Source organism: Schistocerca americana, chromosome 4 (genome assembly GCF_021461395.2).
Source record: "Schistocerca americana isolate TAMUIC-IGC-003095 chromosome 4, iqSchAmer2.1, whole genome shotgun sequence".
Lineage (NCBI taxonomy): Eukaryota > Metazoa > Arthropoda > Insecta > Orthoptera > Acrididae > Schistocerca > Schistocerca americana.
The window spans coordinates 606804305-606827907 of NC_060122.1; the positions used below are offsets into that span (position 1 = coordinate 606804305).

The following is a 23603-nucleotide window of genomic DNA, read 5'->3' on the forward strand; positions in this document are numbered from 1 at the left end:
TGTAATAATTGCAATGAAGATTGTCTAAACATTGATAAAAGAGTTTCCCAGATATAATTTTTTTTTTTTTTTTCATACATGAATAGCAGGTTCCTCCTCAAGTGCTATTCAGACAACATGAACTGCCCATGCATTGTTCCATTTACAGTGTCAAAATGCATTGACTGTTTCATCTCTTTCTGCTAATGATGGACATTGGCATGTATCGTATACAGTTTAATAATGACAAGCCTTTAAACGATGTTGAAAATGTTTCTTTATGATAGTTTCTTGACAGATCACAAATATTTGTAGGACTACTCTCGTTTTCCTCGTTAAGTGTCATATTGGCCATAATCTACAAATCTTGCTGTCTAAAAAATACCTTTATTAAAAGAAAAAAATAGTCCAGTGAATGATTACTATAGTTCTCACAGCATTCGCATTTGGGTCCATTATGTACTGTGGTGAACTAAGGATACATTTAATATTAACTGAATTTTTTGTTAAAATGTTATTATAATATTAAATAGAAGATGCTTCCAAAAGTATTGCAAAATTAGTGGCCAAATAAATTTTCCATTTTAATATTTTTCCTGTTTAATATTAAGCATATATTGTTGCACATATTTGTAAGAAATAAACATGACATTTTGTTGCACTTCGAAGAATGATATGCTTTTAATAACAACATGGACACACAATAACAACACACTGTGTCAAAGTAGAAACAAAACAAAGAATCAAAGAATACACACTTTTAGAGTAGAGAGGTCTCCCACACAACACAAAACTAGGTGCCACAGTAGAGGGGGGAAAACATTACTTCAGTAAGACTAACATATGGGTAATGAAGAGGGACAGCAGGTGTTTCAGCAGTTGTAAAGTCAAGAGTCTGATGATTTATTGCTCTGCCAGTGTAGTATTAGCCAACATGGCCCCACTTTATTGGTAATGCAGGGTAGGTGATGGCAAGGAGAACTACAACCCTTAAATTTCCCGAGTAGGAGCAGTTCTACTGTGTTGTTTAATGGTGATAGTCTCATCCTGAATAAAGAATTCCAGAGGTAAAATAGTCTCTTTCTTTTGACAAAACTCAATGAATGAATGTACCCTTGAGGCAGCTCTGGGTTTGCTTATGTAACCTCGACGCCAATCATAAAAGAGAATGAGCATTTCTAAATTGCCAATGCACCTCTCTCAGTACCCTAAAAGGGTCCTATTGGCTTACTAAATTACAAATAACTTTACCAATTGAGACTGCATTGACACCCTAATTTTTCCAACTGTAGATCCATTTATAAAGAACATTTCATCTCAATTACATTTTTTTATCTTAGTAAATGCATTGTTATTTTTTTTTAAATTAACTGTGTGTGATTTTTATTCTCTGCACTGTCCATTTGGTCATGAATTGCATCAGTTTTTTCGTAACTTGTTGCATTAGAATCATTCTGTAGACAGAAGGTTGGCACTGCAAACTACACAGACCAAAAAAAGTTTTGCAACGCCCCAGTTCCCAGAACTCGTGAAGATAGACGTTGACTGTGGATATTGATCACAGACACAGTCCCTTTGACTGTTCAGAGATGTCACTAAACCCGCCCAAAGATGTAAGCAACCACGCATGAGCAGTACCTGTTAGACGAAGGGGGTCCGACAGCCAATCAGTTCCAGTCATTCCACCAAGAAGGAGGTACATAGCTTGTGTTGTCTGTAGTTCAACCATACCTAGATGGTCAATGCCGCAGTTTGATTGCGTCCACATTGTTACTTTGTGCCAGGAAGGGAAGTGTCCAGGCGTCTCAGAGTGAACCAAAGCGATGTTGTTCGGACATTGAGGAGATACAGAGAGACAGGAACTGTTGATGACATGCCTTGCTCAGGCTGCCCAGTGGCTACTACTGCAGTGGATGACTGCTACCTACAGATTATGGCTCAGAGAAACCCTGACAGCAACGCCACCGTGTTGAATAATGCTTTTCGTGCAGCCACAGGATGTCGTGTCACGACTCAAACTGTACACAGTAGGCTCCATGATGCTCAACTTCACTCCTGACATCCATGGCAAGGTCCATCTTTGCAACCATGACACCATGCAGCGCAGTATAGATGGGCCCAACAACATGCCGAATGGACCGCTCAGGAGTGGCATCACGTTCTCCAATGAGTGTCGCATGTGCTTTCAACCAGACAATCGTCAGAGACGTGTTTGGAGGCAACCCGCTCAGGCTGAATGCCTTAGACACACTGTCCAGCAAGTGCAGCAAAGTGAGGGGTTCCTGCTGTTTTAGGGTGGCATTATGTGGGGCCAACATACGCTGGTGGTGGTCATGAAAGGTGCTGTAATGGCTGTATGATACGTGAATGCCATCCTGACAGTGCAACCATTTCAGCAGCTTATTGGTGAAGCATTGGGCTTTATGGACGATAATTCGCACCCCCATCATGCACATATAGTGAATGACTTAGTTCAGGAGACGACTAGAGTGGCCAGCATGTTCTCCAGACATGAACCCTATTGAACGTGTTTGGGATAGATTGAAAAGGGCTGTTTATGAATGACGTGACCCATCAACCACTCTGAGGGATCTATGCCGCTGTTGAGGAGAGGAACAATCTAGACCAACAGTGCCCTGATGAACTTGTGGATAGTATGCCACAACGAATACAGGCATGCATCAATGCAAGAGGATGTGCTACTGGGTATTAGAGGTACTGGTGCATACAGCAATCTGGACCACCACCTCTGAATGTCTTTCTGTATCATGGTACAACATGAAAGTGTGTGGTTTTCATGAGCAATAAAAAGGGCAGAAATGACGATTATGTTGATCTCTATTCCAATTTTCTGTACAGGTTCCAGAACTCTGGAACTGAGGTGATGCAAAACTTTTTTTTTATCTGTGTGTATCTATGGTAGTTGATGCCTAAATCAGGGATAATCTGTTATGTTTTTGTTACTTGTATTTCAAAATTTACATTGCCTTTGAAATCTCAAAAATTGTGGAAGGTAACTTTGCAGTACATTTATATATAATATTTTTATGTCAATTACCCATATTATCCAGATTTTAACTCTGCATGTTGAAACCCTGCTGGATGCAAAAATCCATGTAACATCATTTTTCAGGGAAACTAGTTATCTGATGATGCTCAGATCCTGTACTCCTTACTTTAACACAATTCTACTAACAAAATATGTAATTATAAGTGAATCAAAATTTTATGTTATGCAATTTCATAAACCTACGTCAGCTGCATGAACAAGAGTAGTCATGTTCTGGGCTTGACCTTTGGACTGTGTGGAGGAGGAGAGGAAGTCCCTCCCTCTCCTTGCCACTGTTGCTAGCCATCTAAGGCACCCACTTCCTCACTCATAAATGGTAAACAGATTGAAAACAACATGGCAAGATTATGAAAGGATGTCGAGTATCGGACTGGCACAACAAAAATACTGCAAGACGTGAGCTTTCTTCCTCTAAAGTAGACAACAAACACACATTACTTTAGAAGATGGCCTTTTGGCCGAAAGCTCACTTGTAGCAGTCTTTTTGTTGTGCCTGTGTGCGACTCAGCATCTCCTCTGTATGGTGAGTAGCAATCTGTCCTTTTCATAAAACTGAAAAAAATGTTTGTTGAGATAAAAGAATTGTTTAGTGCATTAAGTGAGGTGAAAAATAAATTGTGATGGGGGACTGGAGTTAGTAGAAAAAGGAAAAGGAGAAAAATAGTGGGAGAGTGTGAAATTAAAGGAAGGAATGAAAGTAGCGTGGTAAAATTTTGCACACAGTATGGTTTAATTATTCCAAACACTTGGTTCCAGAGCTGCAAAAGAAGGTTGTATCCATGGAGGACACTTATAGAACTGGTTTGTTGCCTGAAAAACGTTTACAGGGACAGATGCAGATTCTCACTGTTATTTGTTGCATATGAAATGCAAATTGCAGGGAGGCCAGAAATTAAGAAAACTGGACTTGTATAAGGTAAAACAACCAGAGGTTGTTGTGAGCTACAAAAGGTGCTTGAGGCAATGACTGTCTGGAACAGGTGAAAGAAATGGACAGAGGAAAGGTTAACTTCAAAAGAAGTAGCAAAGGAACCTGAGGAAAAAAATAGGCAAAAAGACAAGGCCTAGTAGACATCCTTTGATAACCCACGATATTTAATTTAGTTGGCGGAAGGGTAAAATATTAAAACTCAGCAAAGACGCAAGCAAAAGAAATACAAATGTCTAAAAAATGAGATGATGGAGAGTGCAAAAAGGCAAAGCATTGAATGGGAAATCCAAAGCTGTAGATGTATGTATCACAATAGAAAATGTAGATGCAAGTATAGAAAAATAAAGACACTTTGGATAAAAGAGAAGCATCTGTATGAAAAGGAAGACCGCAGATACCAAGCCAGTATCATCCATAGAAAAGAAGGGTGAAATGTCAAAGTAATATGTAGAAGGACTATATAAATGAATGAAAAAGTTATTATAAGAAGAGAAGAGGAATATGAAAGGGAAGAGATGGACATGATTCTGCGAAAAGAATTTGATAGATCACTGATGGACCTACTTTGAAACATGACAACTGGAATAGATTACATTTCCTCAGAATTATTAAAATCCTCAGGAGAACTCACCACAAAAAAACTGTTCCACCTAGTACACATGATTGGAGGACAGATAAAATACCACCAGACTCCTAGAAGCCCGTAGTAATCCTGATACCACAGCACGTGTTGAAAGGTGTTCTAACGGTTTTTGGACAACAGGAGACAGTGTGGTACTAGGGTGCAAGACTCACACGTCTCTCGCAGTTGACTCACATATTGCGTGCAGCCGATTTTCTTCTCGGGTCAGACGGCTGCATCGATCTTCACAAACTCTGCTTCTCCAAATACTATAGCTGGTTAAGGGAATTTCAAAATAACCTTCTTTTCTACTCTTGAAATGATTCTGTACTCTCAGGATACTTTTGTTCAACCCTGTTATATTTTCATCTCCACAATAAAACTACTTCACAAGTTTCACACAAGTGTTCAACTCTCGTGAGTCAACCCCGTCTTGGACCATTAGATACTAACAGATACAATTACAATATGTTTGGTTTAATAACCCCTATAAAACCAGTTCTTGCTTCTCGCAAGTCCAACACCAGAAAGTTGAATGTAAGTGTCTTTAGTTCAGTATATAATTCATTTGTTCACAACAATACAGTTGTTACACCATCAAAGAATAGAGCATGCTTGCTCCTTGTACTGGACATACAGCTTCCATAGCGTGCACTGCAAACACTTGTGCATGCTGATCGACCATCACCATTGCAGTATTTTCGCAATACACATCCATCCTGCGCACACAAAAAACCAGCGGCGAGGTAGACACGTCTCCACTTTGTCATTCTCGTACTTAAAATATCGGGTGTTCGAGACCGAGGAAAGCTGAGTGTCTCTAGAACTTACACCAAAATTCTCGAGGCACTACAGTGTATTACTAAACCGTCAGTTTAATAAGTGCTGGTTACAGAATGCTAACGCATGCGGTTTACAGAGAAGTGGAACAACTGGTAGAGGTCACACTAAAGGAGGATCAGTTTGAGTTCTGGAGAAATATAGGTACATGTGGGCAGTACTGACTGTATGATTTATCTTAGAAGATAGAAGAAAGAATGAAAAACCCACAGTTATAGTGTCTATAAGTTTAGAAAAAGTGGTTGACAATACTAACTGGAAAAATCTCCTCAAAATTCTGAAGTTGTCAGGGGTTACGTAGAGGAGGTGAAAAATACATACAAATTGTACAAAAAGCAGACCGCAGTTCTAGGAATTGGTGGATATGAAAGAAAGGCAGTGATAGAGGAGTGTGACAGGTTGAAGCCTATCACCGATGCCATTCAGTCTGTGCATTTTAGCAAGCAGTAAAGGAAACGAAGAAGAAATTTGGAAAGGGATTTAAGTTCAGGTAGAAGAAATAAAATGATGATGACATTGCAATTCTCTCAGAGACAGCAAAGAACATAGAGGAGCAGTTGGATGAAATGGCTAGTGTCTTAAAATGAGGTTTCAAGATGGACATCAGCAAAAGTAAAGCAAGGATAACAAACTGTATAGTTGAATTAGATCAGGCAACATTGAGGAAATTAGGTTAGTAAATGAGACACTAAAACTAGTTGATTGGTTTTGCTATTTGGATGGCAAACTGACTGTAATGTAAAATGCAGATAGGAAATAGCAAGAAATGTACTTCTGAATAAAGATATTTTGTATATATAATGTAAATGTAAATGTTAGGAAGTCCTTTCTGATAGTATTTATCTCAATTGTATCCTTGTATGGAAGTAAAATGTAGAGGATAACAGTACAGAAGATTAGATGGGTAGTTTAGAAATTTGTAGCACAACTTGACTCAAAGCAGGGACAGATTGATAAGATACATCATAAAGCACCAAATAATAGTTAATGTGTTAGTGAAGTGGAGTGTAGTGTGGTGAATAAAATTTGTGTCACAAAATTGTTCACTTTGAAAAAGGAACAATTTCAGCTCATTGTGATATGTGTCAAAGATTTAGTCTTGCTGCACAAAGCTTTTAACAAAGAAACACAATGCAGTATATATATTATTTTTAATAGGCAACAAGGTACATGTTTGCCTCAATGCTTGCCTGAGTAACTGCAGATTTCATTAAGTTTCCTTCCCACCATTAACCACTAACTCGTGACTGCAAACTATATTCAAAGGGAAAATTTTATGTACCATCATTGGATTACATATAGTAGGATGCTGCTCATGTGCATAGGCTGTTTTTTTACTGTTGTTATATTTAATGTCCTTTATGCATTAAATAAGTATGATGAGGATATGCAGATTAACAGTAGACAGTAGCATAGGTAATCACTAATCTGTAGCTAATTGATGCATGGTTTGTAGATATAGGTAAGAGCACATAGCCTGTCACTAGTTTTTAGGACCAAATCTTGGCTACAGTAAGCAGTTACAAGTGGATGTACATTGCAGTAGTAGTTATAGAGGACTGAAGAGATTTGCGCAGGATACAGATTAGATTAGATTAGATTAATACTAGTTCCATGGATCATGAATACGATATTTCGTAATGATGTGGAACGAGTCGAATTTTCCAGTACATGACATAATTAGGTTAATTTAACAACATACTTAAGTTAATATAACAACTTTATTTTTTGTGTTTTTTGTTTTTCTTTATTTTTTATTTTTATTTTTTAAATTATTTTTTATTTTTTAAATTTTTTTTTTTCTTAATTTATATCTAAAAATTCCTCTATGGAGTAGAAGGAGTTGTCATTCAGAAATTCTTTTAATTTCTTCTTAAATACTTGTTGGTTATCTGTCAGACTTTTGATACTATTTGGTAAGTGACCAAAGACTTTAGTGCCAGTATAATTCACCCCTTTCTGTGCCAAAGTTAGATTTAATCTTGAATAGTGAAGATCATCCTTTCTCCTAGTATTGTAGTTATGCACACTGCTATTACTTTTGAATTGGGTTAGGTTGTTAATAACAAATTTCATAAGAGAGTATACATACTGAGAAGCTACTGTGAATATCCCTAGATCGTTAAATAAATGTCTGCAGGATGATCTTGGGTGGACTCCAGCTATTATTCTGATTACATGCTTTTGTGCAATAAATACTTTATTCCTCAGTGATGAATTCCCCCAAAATATGATGCCATATGAAAGCAATGAGTGAAAATAGGCGTAGTAAGCTAATTTACTAAGATGTTTATCACCAAAATATGCAATGACCCTTATTGCATAAGTAGCTGAACTCAAACGTTTCAGCAGATCATCAATGTGTTTCTTCCAATTTAATCTCTCATCAATGGACACACCTAAAAATTTGGAATATTCTACCTTAGCTATATGCTTCTGATTAAGGTCTATATTTATTAATGGCGTCATACCATTCCCTGTACGGAACTGTATGTACTGTGTCTTATCAAAATTCAGTGAGAGTCTGTTTACAAGGAACCACTTAGTAATTTTCTGAAAGACAGTATTGACAATTTCATCAGTTAATTCTTGTTTGTCAGGTGTGATTACTATACTTGTATCATCAGCAAAGAGAACTAACTTTGCCTCTTCATGAATATAGAATGGCAAGTCATTAATATATAATAAGAACAACAAAGGACCCAAGACTGACCCTTGTGGAACCCCATTCTTGATAGTTCCCCAGTCTGAGGAATGTGCTGATCTTTGCATGTTACGAGAACTACTTATTTCAACTTTCTGCACTCTTCCAGTTAGGTACGAATTAAACCATTTGTGCACTGTCCCACTCATGCCACAATACTTGAGCTTGTCTAGCAGAATTTCATGATTTACACAATCAAAAGCCTTTGAGAGATCACAAAAAATCCCAATGGGTGGTGTTCAGTTATTCAGATCATTCAAAATTTGACTGGTGAAAGCATATATGGCATTTTCTGTTGAAAAACCTTTCTGGAAACCAAACTGACAATTTGTTAGTACTTCATTTTTACAGATATGTGAAGCTACTCTTGAATACATTACTTTCTCAAAAATTTTGGATAAAGCTGTTAGAAGGGAGATTGGACGGTAATTGTTGACATCAGATCTATCCCCCTTTTTATGCAAAGGTATACCAATAGCATATTTCAGTCTATCATGGAAAATGCCCTGTTCTAGAGAGCTATTACACAGGTGGCTGAGAATCTTACTTATCTGTTGAGAACAAGCTTTTAGTATTTTGCTGGAAATGCTGTCAATTCCATGTGAGTTTTTGCTTTTAAGCAAGTTTATTATTTTCCTAATTTCAGAGGGAGAAGTGGGTGAGATTTCAATTGTATCAAATTGCATAGGTATGGCCTCTTCCATTAACAGCCTAGCATCTTCTAATGAACACCTGGATCCTACTATATCCACAACATTTAGAAAATGATTATTAAAAATATTTTCAACTTCTGACTTTTTGTTCGTAAAGTTTTCATTCAATTTGATCATAATACTGTCTTCCTCTGCTCTTGGTTGACCTGTTTCTCTTTTAATAGTATTCCAAATTGTTTTAATTTTATTATCAGAGTTGCTGATTTCAGACATGATACACATACTCATGGATTTTTTAATAACTTTTCTTAATATAACACAGTAGTTTTTATAATTTTTGATAGTTTCTGGGTCACTACTCTTTCTTGCTGTCAGATACATTTCCCTTTTCCGGTTACAAGATATTTTTATACCCTTAGTAAGCCATGGTTTGTTACAAGGTTTCTTACGAGTATATTTAACTATTTTCTTGGGGAAGCAGTTTTCAAATGCATTTACAAAAATGTCATGAAATAAATTATATTTTAAATTGGCATCAGGTTCACGGTACACCTCATCCCAGTCTAACTGCTGTAGGCTTTCCCTGAAATTTGCAATTGTTAAATCGTTGATTGAACGTACTACTTTGGAGGACTGTTTAGTATTGCTGAATGGAGTTATGTCATATATTGTAACTAGCTGAGCACCATGATCAGAAAGACCATTCTCAACAGGCTGAGCATTTATCTGGTTAAACTTATCTTGGTCTATAAAGAAGTTATCTATCAGTGAGCTGCTATCCTTTACCACCCGAGTAGGAAAATCAATAATGGGTGTCAAATTGAAAGAACCGAGTAATATTTCAAGGTCATTTTTCCTATTGCCCTCTTTCAGAGAATCTACATTGAAGTCCCCACAAATAATAATTTGCTTCCCCGTCTGACAGATAGCACAACAAGGAGTCCAAATTTTTCAGAAATAGATGAAAATTTCCTGATGGGGACCTATATACAGTTACAATTATAAATGTGCCTTTATTTAATTTAAGCTCACAGGCACATGCTTCTATACGTTTCTCTACACAAAACTTTTTTGTTTCTATACTTTTTGCACAATGATAACTTTTGACATATATGGCAGCTCCTCCTTTCTCCATATTTTCTCTCATTACATGTGCAGAGAGCTTATATCCACTTACATTTACCTTATCCATATCAGTAACAATGTGATGCTCAGACAGGCATAGTATATCTATTTCATTCTCAGCTTCTAAATCTTCTAAACAAACCAGAAGCTCATCTACTTTATTCTTTAAACTCCTAATATTTTGATGAAATATACTTACATTATTTTTAATTATACTTTTATGAGAACCTTTCCTTATTCTAACATTTGCAGTACTCTCCTGTCTGAGTTTCTCATTGTGCTTAGGCCTAGTTCCTATACCAGTGGTCACATGGTGTTCAGAGAGGCAGATTATGTCAACTGGGTTGGGTGACTTTAATTCATCAATGCAATTACCTAGGACTGAGATACAACTTGGTGGAGATAAAATTTCTGGTGATTGGTGAGAATTTATAATTGATAGCTGTGATTGGTGATCAAATGTGCTAGAATTGTGCTGTTTAATTTCTTTCCTAAACTGAAGATTTGTTTCAATCCTGACCTCTCGTAGAACTTGACATCTTTCTGTCTTACCTATCCTAAAAAAGGTGCTGCTCCAACACCTGTAACCACTGGTATTTTACCATTCATGGCAGTGCCTCCCCCCCTTAAATTTCCTGCTATTACCCCAGCCAGTTTCCCCTTCCCTTTCCTGTTGAGATGTAGGCCATGCCTGGTATAGTCCCACCTACTGAGATAATCAACAGGAACCACACCAATATGAGCCCCCGCACCCGACCCAAGCAGCCGTTCCAACTCCAAATTAACTCTCCCAACAGAAGAGTCCAAATGAGGCCGGTCATGGCGTCTCAGGACAGGTACAAATTCAACATTGGTGTGTCTCGATGCCGACGCAATCTTTACCAGGTCACACTCTATACTGTACCCAGGATCTCTGTCGATGCTGTTCCCTGGCCCTCCCACAATAACCACGGTGTCTTCCCTGGTAAATCCTTTACAGAGTGAACCTAAATCCTCTGTCACCTGATCAAGACTAGCACTTGGTTTGAAAAAATTTGTGACCTGGTATTCTGGTCCTAATTCCTCCTGCAGAAGTTGGCCTACACCTCTGGCATGAGAACTGCCTAACAACAAAACTTTCTTCCTTTTTGATGACTTTTCTACATTCTTTTTCAATTTCCTATTGAAAGTTTGTTGTGTCCTGTCTACACCTACCTCTGCTTGAGGCTCATCAGTTTCTAACTGAAGCAACAGGTCAAACTTATTTTTGACATTCACCACAAAACTGTCAGACTTAGTTCTAGGCCTGTTCCTTCTGCTACCTGTTGCCACTTCCCACCTCTCTTTGCCCTTCTCCCTCCTTAACCTGTCCAGATCTTCCCTAGCCTGATCTAGCTCAGCCTGAAGGGCAGCAATTTTCCCCTCCTGTTCCACTATCTTCCTATCTCTGCTGCAAATCCTACATAACCACTGATGAGCCTGATCCACTTTCCCAACACCCACGCCACTGCAGTCCCTCCAGTGAATAACACTACTACATCCATCACACCAAACCCCGGAACTAACAATTCTACGGCAAGTCAGGCACTTCTCACTCATGGCAAAAATAATACTTTAGCTAGAATAAATCAATTAAATTACCGAAAATCAAAAAAGACGTTACAAGAATTAAGCCTATTCACAAATGTATATAAGCAAGTTTCTGATTTAAAATTCCGCTGTTTTTCTGAGATCTGTATTAAAACAATGAAGGTATATGCTATTTATTATATATTTCACTCGATGGAATGAAAAAAAAATGACAATTAAATGAGATACTTTAACTTTGATTCTCCAAAAACGTTACGAGAATTAGGCCTATAAACAAATGTATGTAGGCAAGTTTCTGATATAAAGTTACGCTGTTTTTCTGAAACCTGTATTAAAACAATGAAGTTATATGCTATTTACGGTAGTTTACTTATTTGTTACCGATAAACTAGTTAAATTACCGTGAAACAAGAAACAAACACGTTTACAAAATTTAAGCCTAAGCGCGACTTCGCGAAGTTACGATCTTTTCGTGTTTTCTGAAAAAATATACAAAGAAAAGTCAAACCTTTAATGGCAAGACTAAACGATACACTAATGCACGTAATTAATTTGTTGTCGGCGTTAAACCAAATTATATTCCTGTATAAATCACTTAACTTTCTGGAAATGGTTTCTGGCGTCACTTACTCGGCGGCGGCCATCTATTACATAGAACTGCATCATATCAGTAGCCCAAGTAAAGACCACCAACAAAACAACAAGATATCAAACAACTTAGCTACTAACAGAGATAAGAGCATTCAAGCGTGATCTCTTTAAATGTGTAAAGTTCGTAAGCTAGAACATGAACATGTAATGAATCATGAAAATAATGACATTCTGGAAGTTAAGCAAAATGATGCCCCATCTACTAAACTATTCTCAGCAGTCCTCGAAGAATTTTTCATGTTCTTAAACAGAAGGGAAAAAAAAGAAGGCATATTTATTAATTGAACGTATCTGAACCACCTGAATTCGGTGATGATATTGTACTCTTTGTGTTTCTCAATTGGAAGAGATTACTAGCACAAATTTGAAAATAGAACTGAAAATCAATTGGAATGAACAATAATAAAGTATAATCACAACAACAAAGAAACAAATAGTTCATATTTACAAGCAAGTAATAAAAGTTGTTTCTATTTTTTGTACTTATGGCAGTTGATGATGATGATGACTAGTTGGACAGCCAAAGAACTGCACTGAAGAGTAAAAATTGCCTCAGATGTTTTCAGTATACTGAAAAGGTGTTTCTCAAAATAAGGCTTCCAATTTGTCTTCCATGAAGGTTTACAGTCACCATTAGTTAGCAGCTTTAACTCATTCAATAACCGAGTGTTGCTCAGTGAACAGTGGAAAGATGCATATTCACAATTACTAGGAGGGTCAAGAAAGCAAATAAATGTATCAGAAAACAGCAGGAGTGGAAAACTTAATTATAATGGTAATCAAAATTAAATGGAGGGAGCCATAATTTATAGCCAGCTAAATAGCTGGTGAATGGATCAAATAAGTTCTTTACTAAATTCACAGAGATAAGAAAAGAAATGCTATGACCTAATGGAAGGTGGATATATGGAACTGAAAAACATAAAAGGCAATGTGGGTGCATGTGGCGGAAGAAGACTGTGATGCATGGTGGAGCCTGAAGGAGATCTTTCTTTGGTACTGGCTGGTTATGATGATAGTGATGATGATGATGATGATGGTGATGATGATATTATTATACAGGAAATTAGATGGAGGGCTTGAAATATGCAGGATGTTGTAAAAGATAGTACTCAGTGGTAACTTAACCATTAACTTGGAGCATGTGCATAAGGAAATGGCTGGCAATGGCAGAGAGATGTAGGGAATCTGGTGGCAGCATGGCATGAACAGTGAAGAAGTAACTGAGAAAGGGGTTGATGTCTTTAATGTAGTGAGGTTTGCTGTCAAGGGTGGGCCAAACGTGTTGGTGACTGGGGCAGAAGATTGTGGAAACTCAGACACCTGGCACATTTTGGTTCTCTGAGATGATTGGGTTTATGTATTTTGGGATGCATTTAACAGACACATGGATAGAAGGTGGTGAGAGTGAAAAAGAGATGGCATTAGGTGATAGGTTCAGGGATGAGTAAAGCAAATTAAGTAGTTTGTGATGAGGATGCTGCTGTTCTGCTTCCGTGTCACTGTAAGTGCAAATGGTTAACAGACTAGATGATTTAATTTGTGGTTCTGACAATTATCTTAAATTGTACTGTAATTACATGTATACCATTTCACATTCAGAATTCTTAGGATTTGTATCAAATGAACAGTTTAATTCTGACGACATAAATGTCATTTCATCATTCATTCATCATCCTTTCTTTCATTCTTTTTTAAATACGGGCTACCCAGGCAAAACATATAATGATATAAAATGTAATAACTTGAGATGTATTTGAGATATTTATTATTAGTTTGCTATCACAAGTATGGTAACTGAAAATGTTTACTGAGTTTGCTTTTAGCAGTTGGTACCTCTTACACAGGTATTTAACTGCTTTGTTCACATAAACAGGCATCGGTAGCCATGTGGACTCCACAGCAGACATTCTATACACTTTCTCTCGTGGAGCAGAAGTCCGTCAAGAAGGTTGGATCATCAGATGCGGTCTGACGAAGGTCCACAGATGCATCATAAAATCACCACACACCAAACACAGCATATTAGAGAAATCACTGTAGACACACAACACATTCTCCCAGCCAAATGCCACTCCGCACACTGAGTCATCAGATATGCATCTCTCACCACCTATTGGTGCAAAGCTCTACTACTCCTACTTTCCAGATGGCAGCACCATTCCTGAGAATTTTGGATTCCACCTCTTAGGCCCATTCTTCTTTGTGGAGCATACAGTTAATGTGAAAATGTATATAGACATTTTGGAGCAGTATCTTGCGCCACAACTTTCTTATGACATGATCTTTCAACAAAGTGTCGCACCATGCCTATTTGTGAGGCATTTATTGGAACCATGAGTTCCCAGATCGCTGGATTGGGAGAGGTACATTACGCCACTTGATTTTTTTTTCTTTGGGGGTTTATCAAGAGTCAAGTGTACCAGATATCAGTTCATGATCTACCTGATCTCTGCCATCACATTTGTGCAGCTATCGCAAATGTTAGTGTGCAGTGCTGCAAAACACTTCAAGAGAAGTGGAATGTAAATTGGATGTCTGCCACAGCACTAAAGGTGTGCGTATTGAGGTGTATTAGGTGTATAAAAAAAGCTTTTTGGGGAGGTACCACACATGCAGAAACATACTGTCAATAAATATAGTAATTACTTCACCGATTATTACTTTTTATATTATTATTTGTTTAACCCAGATAGTCCAGATTTGTTCTATGTTCATAGTCCATAACGTTTATCATGGCTGTCATGCATCGAACGTGTAACTAATAAATGAACAAATGATTTGTTATAATCACTTCATTGCAAAGTGTAGCACAGTTCCTACTTTGTCCACAGTCATATCACTCTGTATAGTGATATCAAGACTTGCGGTGGGACAAATGAAAAAGTAATTGGGGTTACGAATGTCCCAATTCTCTTGCATTCTGTTAATTACTTTACTTCTTTAGTACTGAACACTGCAAGTGCAACTTTCACTGTCTAAGCTTTCCCTGCACCTGCACACAGTATCATACCTCAAATGTAACTCTACCAGTTTGATACTCCATTACTTTCAATTAATATTGTCTTCTGTCCAAAGACTGGTTTGATGCAGCACTCTCTGCTATTCTACCCTGTGCAAGCATCTCCATATCCAAATAATTGCTGCAACCTATATCGTTCTGAATCTGCTTATTGCATTCTTCTCTTGGTCTCCCTCTACGATTACACCCCCACCCACCCACCCATACACACACACTTCCCTCCAGTTCTATATTGGTGATTTATTTTATTTTACATGTCCAGTTCCATAGGACCAAATTGAGGAGCAAATCTCCAAGGTGGTGGAATGTGTCAGTGCATTAAATTACAACATAAAAGTAATAACAGATAAAATAAAATGTAATGACATAAAATAAAATGTTTTCGAACCCAAAAAAGATAAGCCATAAGTTTATGTAAATGCAATCAACTATATAACACAGGAATCAGCTTAATTTTTCAAGGAACTCCTCAGTAGGATAGAAGGAGTGACGCATGAGGAAACTCTTCAGTTTCAATTTGAAAGTGTGTGGATTACTCCTAAGATTTTTGAATCCTTGTGATGGCTTACTGAAAATGGATACAGTAGTATACTTTACACCTTTCTGCACAAGAGTCAAGGAAGTGTGATCCAAATGAAGTTTTGGATTTCTGCCTGATATTAACTGAATGAAAGCTGCTAATTCTTGGAAATAAGCTGATATTGTTAACAAAGAACAGCAGTAAAGAATACATATATTGAGAGGCCACTGTCAAACTAGTGAATGGGGGTCAACAAGAGGTTTGCAAACTTACACCACTTATTGCCTGAACCACCTGTTTCTGAGCCAAAAATGTCCTTTGAGAATGGGAAGAGTTACCCCAAAATATAATACTATATGTCATAAGTGAATGAAAATAAGCAAAGTAGACTACTTTTCATGCCAAACTATCACTTACTTCAGATACTGTTCGAATAGTAAAATTGGCAGCATTAAATCTTTGAACGAGATCCTGAATGTGGGCTTTCCACGACTGTTTACTATCTATCTGAAAACTTAGAAATTTGAACTGTTCAGTTTCACTAACCACATGCCCATTTTGTGAAATAAAAATTCGGGTTTTGTTGAATTGCGTGCTAAAAACTGTAAAAACTGAGTCTTACTGTGTTTTAGCGTTAGTTTATTTTCTACAAGCCATGAACTTAGACCATGAACTGCACTGTTTGAAACAGTACCAGTGTTGCACACAACATCCTTTACTACCAAGCTAGTGTCATTAGCAAACAGAAATATTTTAGAATCACCTCTAATATTAGAGGGCACATCATTTATATAAATAAAGAACAGGAGAAGCCTCCCTGGGCTACCCCCATTTCACCATGCCCCACTCACACCCCACATCATAGCTTTTTCATCACTGTGGATAATGACCTTTTACTGTCTGTTGTTAAAGTTAGAAATGAACAAATTGTGAGCTACTCCCCATATTCCATAATGGTCCAACTTCTGGAGCAATATTTTGTGATTAACACAATCAAATACCTTCGTTAACACAAAAAAGATGCCTAGCATTTGAAACCTTTTGTTTAATCCATCCAGAACCTCACAGAGAAAAGAGAATATAGCATTTTCAGTTGTTAAACCACTTCTAAAATTGAACTGCACATTTGATAGCAAATTAAATGAAATGTAACAATCTATTATCCTTACATACACAGCCTTTTCAATAACTTTAGCAAACACTGATGGCATGGAAATAGGTCTAAAATTGTCTATATTATCCCTTTCTCCATTTTTATAAAGTGGCTTTACTACTGAGTAATTGTTGAGTAAACAGACCATTTTAAAGGAAAAATTACAATTATGGCTAAGTACAGGGCTAACATATGCAGCATAGTACTTTAATATTCTGTCAAGCACTCCATCGCATCCATGAGAGTCCTTAGTCTTAGTGATTTAATTATTGACTCAGTCTCCCCCTTGTCAGTATTACAGAGTAGTACTTCAGACATCACTCTTAGAAAGAGTTATATGATTCCCTGTAGAAACTAAGTTTTTATTTAATTCACTAGCAATGCTCAGAAAGTGGCTATTAAACACTATACATATATCTGACTGACCAGTAACAGAAATATTTTTACTACAAACTTGATTCCTTGGTGTCTCAGAATGTGCCGTACCAACTGATCCTTTCTTCTAGTAAGATTGCGCCACAAATTTCTTTTCTTCCCATTTACATTCAGTATCCCCTCATTAGTTATGTGATCTACCCATCTAATCTTCAGCACTCTTGAGTAGTACCAAATTTCAAAAGCCCCTGTCCTGTTTTTGTCTCAACTATTTATCGTCAGTGTTCTGCTTCCATACATGGCTACATCCCACACAAATGCTTTCGGAAAACACTTCCTAACACTTAAATCTATAATCTGTGTTAACAAATCTCTCTTCTTCAGAAACACTTTTCTTGCCATTGCCAGCTTACATTTATATCCTCTCTACTTTGGCCATTGACAGTTATTATGCAGCCGAAATAACAAAACTCATCTACTACTTCAAATGTCTCATTTCCTAATCTGATGCTCTCAGCATCATCTGATTTATTTTGACTACATTCCATTATCTTTGTTTTGCTTTTATTGATGTTCATCTTATGAACTCCTTACAACATACTTCATTCTGCTCAACTGCTCATCCAAGTCATTTATCGTCTCTGACAGAAATACAGTGTTATCACCAAACCTCAAAGTTTCTACTTCTTCTCTTTGAACAATTTACACATTAAATAACATTGGGAGTAGCCTACAGCCCTGTCTCACTCCCTTCTCAACCACTGCTTCCCTCTCATGCCCCCCCGATTCTTCATAACTGTCACCTGGTTTCTGTACAAGCTGTAAATAGCCTTTTGCTTCCTGTACTTTACTCCTGCTACATTCAGAATTTCAAGGAGAGTACTCCAGTCAGCATTGGCGAAAGCTTTCACTAAGTCTACAAATGCTATTAATGTAGGTTTGCTTTTCGTTAACCTAGTTTGTAAGATAAGTTGTGCGGTCAGTATTGTCTCACCTTGAATCCAAACTGATCTTCCCAACAGTTGGCTTCTACCAGTTTTTCATTCTCCTGTAAAAAAATTCATGTTAGTATTTTGCAGTCATGACTTATTAAACTGATAGTTTGGCAATATTCACACATGTCAACACCCAGTTTCTTTGGGGTTGGAATTAGTATGTCCTTTTTGAAGTTTGAGGGTGTTTTGCCTGTCTCATACATCATGCACACCAGATGGAAGAATTTTGTCATGGCCGGCTCTTCTAAGGCTGTCAGTAGTTCTGATGGAATGCCGTCTACTCCCAAGGCCATGTTTTGACTTAGGTATTTCGCTGTCTGTAAAATTCTTCTTGCAGTATCGTATATCTCATCTCTATCTGTTTCCTCTTCCAGTTCCATAATATTGCCTTCAAGTTCATCTCCTTTGTATAGACCCTCTGTATACTCTTCCCCCTTTCAGATTTCCTTTCTTTGCTTAGGACTGGTTTTTCAACAGAGCTCTTGATATTCTTACAGCTGCTTCTCTTTTCTCCGAAAGCCTCTCTAAATTTTCCTGTAGGTGGTATCTATCTTTCCCCCTAGTGATATATTCTTTTATATCCTTACATTTGTCCTCTAGCCATCCCTGTGTGGAAATATTGCACTTCCTATCAATCTCATTTTTTAGAAGTTTGTATTCCCTTTCATGCGCTTCATATGCTGCATTTTTATATTTTCTCCTTTCATCAGTTAAATTCAATATCCCTCGTGTTATCAAGAGCTTCTACCAGGCCTTGTCTTTTTACCTATTCAATCCTCTGCTGCCTCTCAAAGCTACCCATGTGCAAGTCTGTAGTGGCCTATTGTTCCCTCTGGAGCTGTCAACAACCCCTCTCTCTCTCTTTCAACTTATCCAGGTCCCATCTCCTTAACTTCCTATCTTTTCGCAATTTATTCAGATTTAATCTACAGTACATAACCAAAAAATTGTGATCAGGGTCCACATCTGCCTCTGGATATGTCTTACAATTCAAAATCTGGTTCCAAAATCTCTGTCTTCCTGTTACATAACCAGTCTGAAACCTTCTTGTTGTGTATATGTAAATGGAAAATCCAGGATCGAATGTAACAAATTTATGAAAAGGAAAGTAGCTACTCTCCAGATCTCTTCCACATATACAACCTCCTTTCAACCCCCATTGAATATTCATCTACTATTTTTCCTTCTCTTCCTCTTCATACTGGTTAATTCCAGTCCCACATCACAATTAAATTACCATCTCCCATAACTACCTGAATAATTTATTTTGTCCCATAATACATTTCTTCAGTCTTTCTTCACCATCTGTGGAGCTTGTTAACATATAATCTTTACTGTGGTGGGTGTGGGCTTCATGTCTATCTTGGCTACGATAGTCAAACAATGGAAAATCTAGGATGCAATGTAACAAATTTATGAAAAGGAAAGTAGCTACTCACTATATAGTGGAAATGCTGAGTCGCAGATAGGCACAACAAAAAGACTGTCATAAATAAAGCTTTCGGCCAGTAAGGCCTTCATCAAAAATAGATCACACACACACACACACACACACACACACACACACAGACGCGCGCAAATGCAACTTACACACACATGACTGCAGTCGTGTGTGTGTGTGAGTTGCTTTTGCACATTTGCACATGTGTGTGTGTGTGTGTGTGTGTGTGTGTGTGTTTGTCCTATTTTTGATGAAGACCTTACTGGCCAAAATCTTGATTTGTGACAGTCTTTTTGTTTTGCCTATCTGCGACTCAGCATCACCATTACATGCTGAGTAGCAACTTTCCTTTTCATAATATTGGCTACAATAATGCATTCATGGTGCTGTTCATAGTAGCTTACCTGCATTGCTATTTTCTATTTTCTTATTCATTTATATTACTATATTCCTATGATACCTTTAAATTCAGCTTTTTGCAGACTACCTTCACACCTGCTAAACTGCATATTACAAAACACTCTTCCAAATAGAAACAGTTATGTACTTGTAAGCTAGAAAGTTTTAAAATCCCGCTAACATGCACTTCAAGAAGTAAATAGATATACAGGAATATTAGTAAACAGAAGTGTCACAAACAAAGCAGTGTATGCACCTTGTGACAGGTATGTGCCCATGCCTATGGGTGGGGGAGAGGGGGATGGGGTGCTCTCCCCCCCCCCCTCTCCCCCCGAATCACCCAAGCTCTTCAACATAGGAAAAAATGTGTAGTCAGGTGTTTTTTCTTTTAAAAAAAATGATTTAAAAGTCAGTATTACAGGGTATTTTTAAGTGGGTCATAACTGGATTTTTTTTATGGCTACTTACAAGTCGACATTTGTCTTCCAAAATATTAAAAATACTTCATACCTCCAGATCTAGTCCCTCCCCTTATACTAACTATCGTGTACCTGCCCTTGCCTTGGCATGATTGTGGTTCATCACAATTTTGGTGGAGCCTTGTGTGTAAGGGTAGATTGTTAGGGCAGAATCTGTTTTGATACTATGAATGTTTGTTCTTCCAGTTTTTTGGGTTGGTGTAATTGAAACGAGCTATGAAGCAATATTGTAACTGAGGAATTCTTCGAAGGTTGCTAAGGAAAGGATGGATGGGAATGGCAGAGTAATTGGGTGAATGTATGAACTGGGTCAGCAAAGGTTTAGTTTTGGCTTTTGAGTGTGTTTTGATTAGTAAAATAGGCATAAAATAAGTGATTCCACTGGAGGTAGTAAATGGAGGGGAGCAGTTTGCTGATTAGTCCTAAATGATTTGGCTTCCAAACCAAAGGTGAACTCTGTGGTTATATCTGATGTGGAAGGAGAGTGGATTGCTAATTAGTCCTAATTGACTTGGTTTCAAGACAGAAGAATAAGTCTGTGGATACTTCTGACATTTATGCAGTTTAGGGGTTTTGGAGGCTAGGTTAACAGCTATGTCACCCATTGCAGCTGAGTGGTCGGTGTGTCTGACAGCCATGTGGAGGATCCAGGTTTAATTCCTGGTACTGCTGGTGTTTTTTTCCTTTATGGTAGGACTGCATCAGAGTCCACTTAACCTTGTGATGCCAATTCAGTAGCTACTTAATGAGAAACAGCAGCTCCAAGGTCTAGGAAGCCAATAATGGGTGGTAGAGCCGTGTGCTGACGCAATGCCACTTCATGCTGCATCCAAATTATGCCTCATGGCAGTGGATTACACAGCAGTCAGTCAGCATTGTGTGGTCCTCAGTATCTGACCGTGGGGTTGGTTTTTCCCCTAGGTTAGAAAATTGCAGGAGAAGTAGGTCTGCCATACAGTGTCCAGGTGCTGTGCAAAGTTACAGTGTGTATGTGTGTGTGTGTGTGTGGGGGGGGGGGGGGGGGGGGGTCTAGTTGCAGTAGTCTTCTTTGGTAGTGTGGGATTCAGTAGTTTTCTGAATAATATTTAAAATTTAAATGCTGCTCCAATTGGTGGAGGGATAGAATTTCAATCTGGAAGATGGAGCATAGAAATAGAGAACCACAAAGTAGAAGACATATGTGGCTTAGAGAAGCATGTACCATGATAATATGCATTAAATCTTCAACTTCATTAATTGTTGAGCATAATTTGTTACTCTTTTATTATCAAACGTTTCTTATTATGAGAGTTACTGTACTCACTATGAGAATAAGCTCAAATGGCTAAAATTATCAGTAGCATTTTGTAATATTACATATCAAAAGATTCTCCTTTATTGTTGCTAACATAATTTATTCACTTTGTTTAACAATGATGGAGTAACTCATCTTTGAGACAGTCCTTCTGAAATTCCATGACTCATGGAAGTCCACAGACGTATATGACCTATGTAGACACCAGGTATCTCAGGGGACATTATATATAATGGACAAAGAGACTGACTGGCGGACTTGATTGTTTTGTCTGGCTCAGATCCCATATGTTCTGTTGAGTCTTCTGGCAAGGTATCTCATGGTGATACACTAGTACAATCTCAAAAGAGAAAGCAAAATTTGTAGTGCTAGATACACAGACAGAGCACAGAAGAACCAACTTAAAGTGACTCAGAAAAATATACCACAAAGTGACCCTATATGATACTGAGTAGCTGCAAAAGTTGTTCATAAATGCACAAAAATTTCACTTCTGATTACCAGCAGGCCTTACTAGAGTCCTCAGAGCATTTCAGTCTTGATATAACTTTCAAGCAAGAGCACCTGTGTAGAAAATTAAGAATCTTTCAGTAATTTCACATGATCGTGTTATAACATCAATGTTGGCATTATCGTTTACAAGTGTAGCGTCACAGTGTTATTAACAGAACATTTTCACACAACTTTAAAGGAGATGTGGAAAGGAATGTGGCTGATGAAATAAATGTGTGCCTCAGTAGGTCTTCTCTGTGGCCCTCAGTTATTTTCCCTAAAATTGCCACAATATGAGAGGATGTCTGAGATTTGAAATATCAGTCAGTGTCCTCACTGGAGAAACTGATAACAATAATGTATCCAGATGTTACCACATTAATGAGAAGCCTATGCGGTGATTATGTGATTGGACGGTTCTTACCACTACCGACCCTCCTCGCTCTCCCTCCATGCACTATAGGCTTATACTTCGTGTAAACACGCCTGAGGTGTTGCTGAGACCTTTGAAGCCACTGAAACTCCATACTAGCAGTAGGATACAAGTTAAAGCTCTATTTCACAAGGTAATGCATTAGTTTAGAGTCACCATGTAATACGGTAAAGAGCATTGGTTACAAGTTTTGTAAGATGCCTAAACCTGACTGGACTACAGTGCACAGAAAATATCACCAGCTGGGATAATGTTGTCTTGTTTGTGTATGTGTATGTTTTATTTGCCTGTCAACTCTGAGGAAAGACATTGTTTCCAAGCTGAACAATAATTTCAGTCTTGCATGTCAACTGCTCAACATGTCACTATATGATGAATGATCCTTCCATTATTTGTATTCTATACACCACTTTTCAATCCTGTATTGACCTTAAGAAAGTGTATGGAAACCTTGTTACCATGATGCAACACGTAAGAACAACAGTTGTATAATTTATGGATCTGATGCTCACGTATGTCTCTACACAAATATGTATCCCCTTTCTTACTCTCAGTGCATGATAAATTTGCTAATATTGCTACAGCAGGTATTTCTCTCATCAATATTTTGAAAAATGTCTCCACCCAAACCACGTAATACTATAAAGATGTAAGCTGCAGGTGAAGACCACATACACTTGCCACTGGAGCAGTGATATGCACAAATGCTTCTCTAAATTTCATAGCAAAACATGTGTTTAGCTATTAATACTATAGGAATATTATAAAAGAAAAAAGCATTTCTACTTAATAGAATATTTACAGAATGTAGTACCTTAATTGGTGTTCTACTGTGACATATGTAATTCTCTCATCA

At 37.6% G+C, this 23603-nt stretch overlaps 1 protein-coding gene across 3 annotated transcripts in view; it reads left to right on the forward strand.

The window, feature by feature from the left end:
• Nucleotides 1-23603, forward strand: part of LOC124612647 (transcriptional protein SWT1) — a 284350-nt gene that overhangs the window by 213497 nt on the left and 47250 nt on the right. The gene's annotated exons all lie outside the window — the stretch shown is intronic.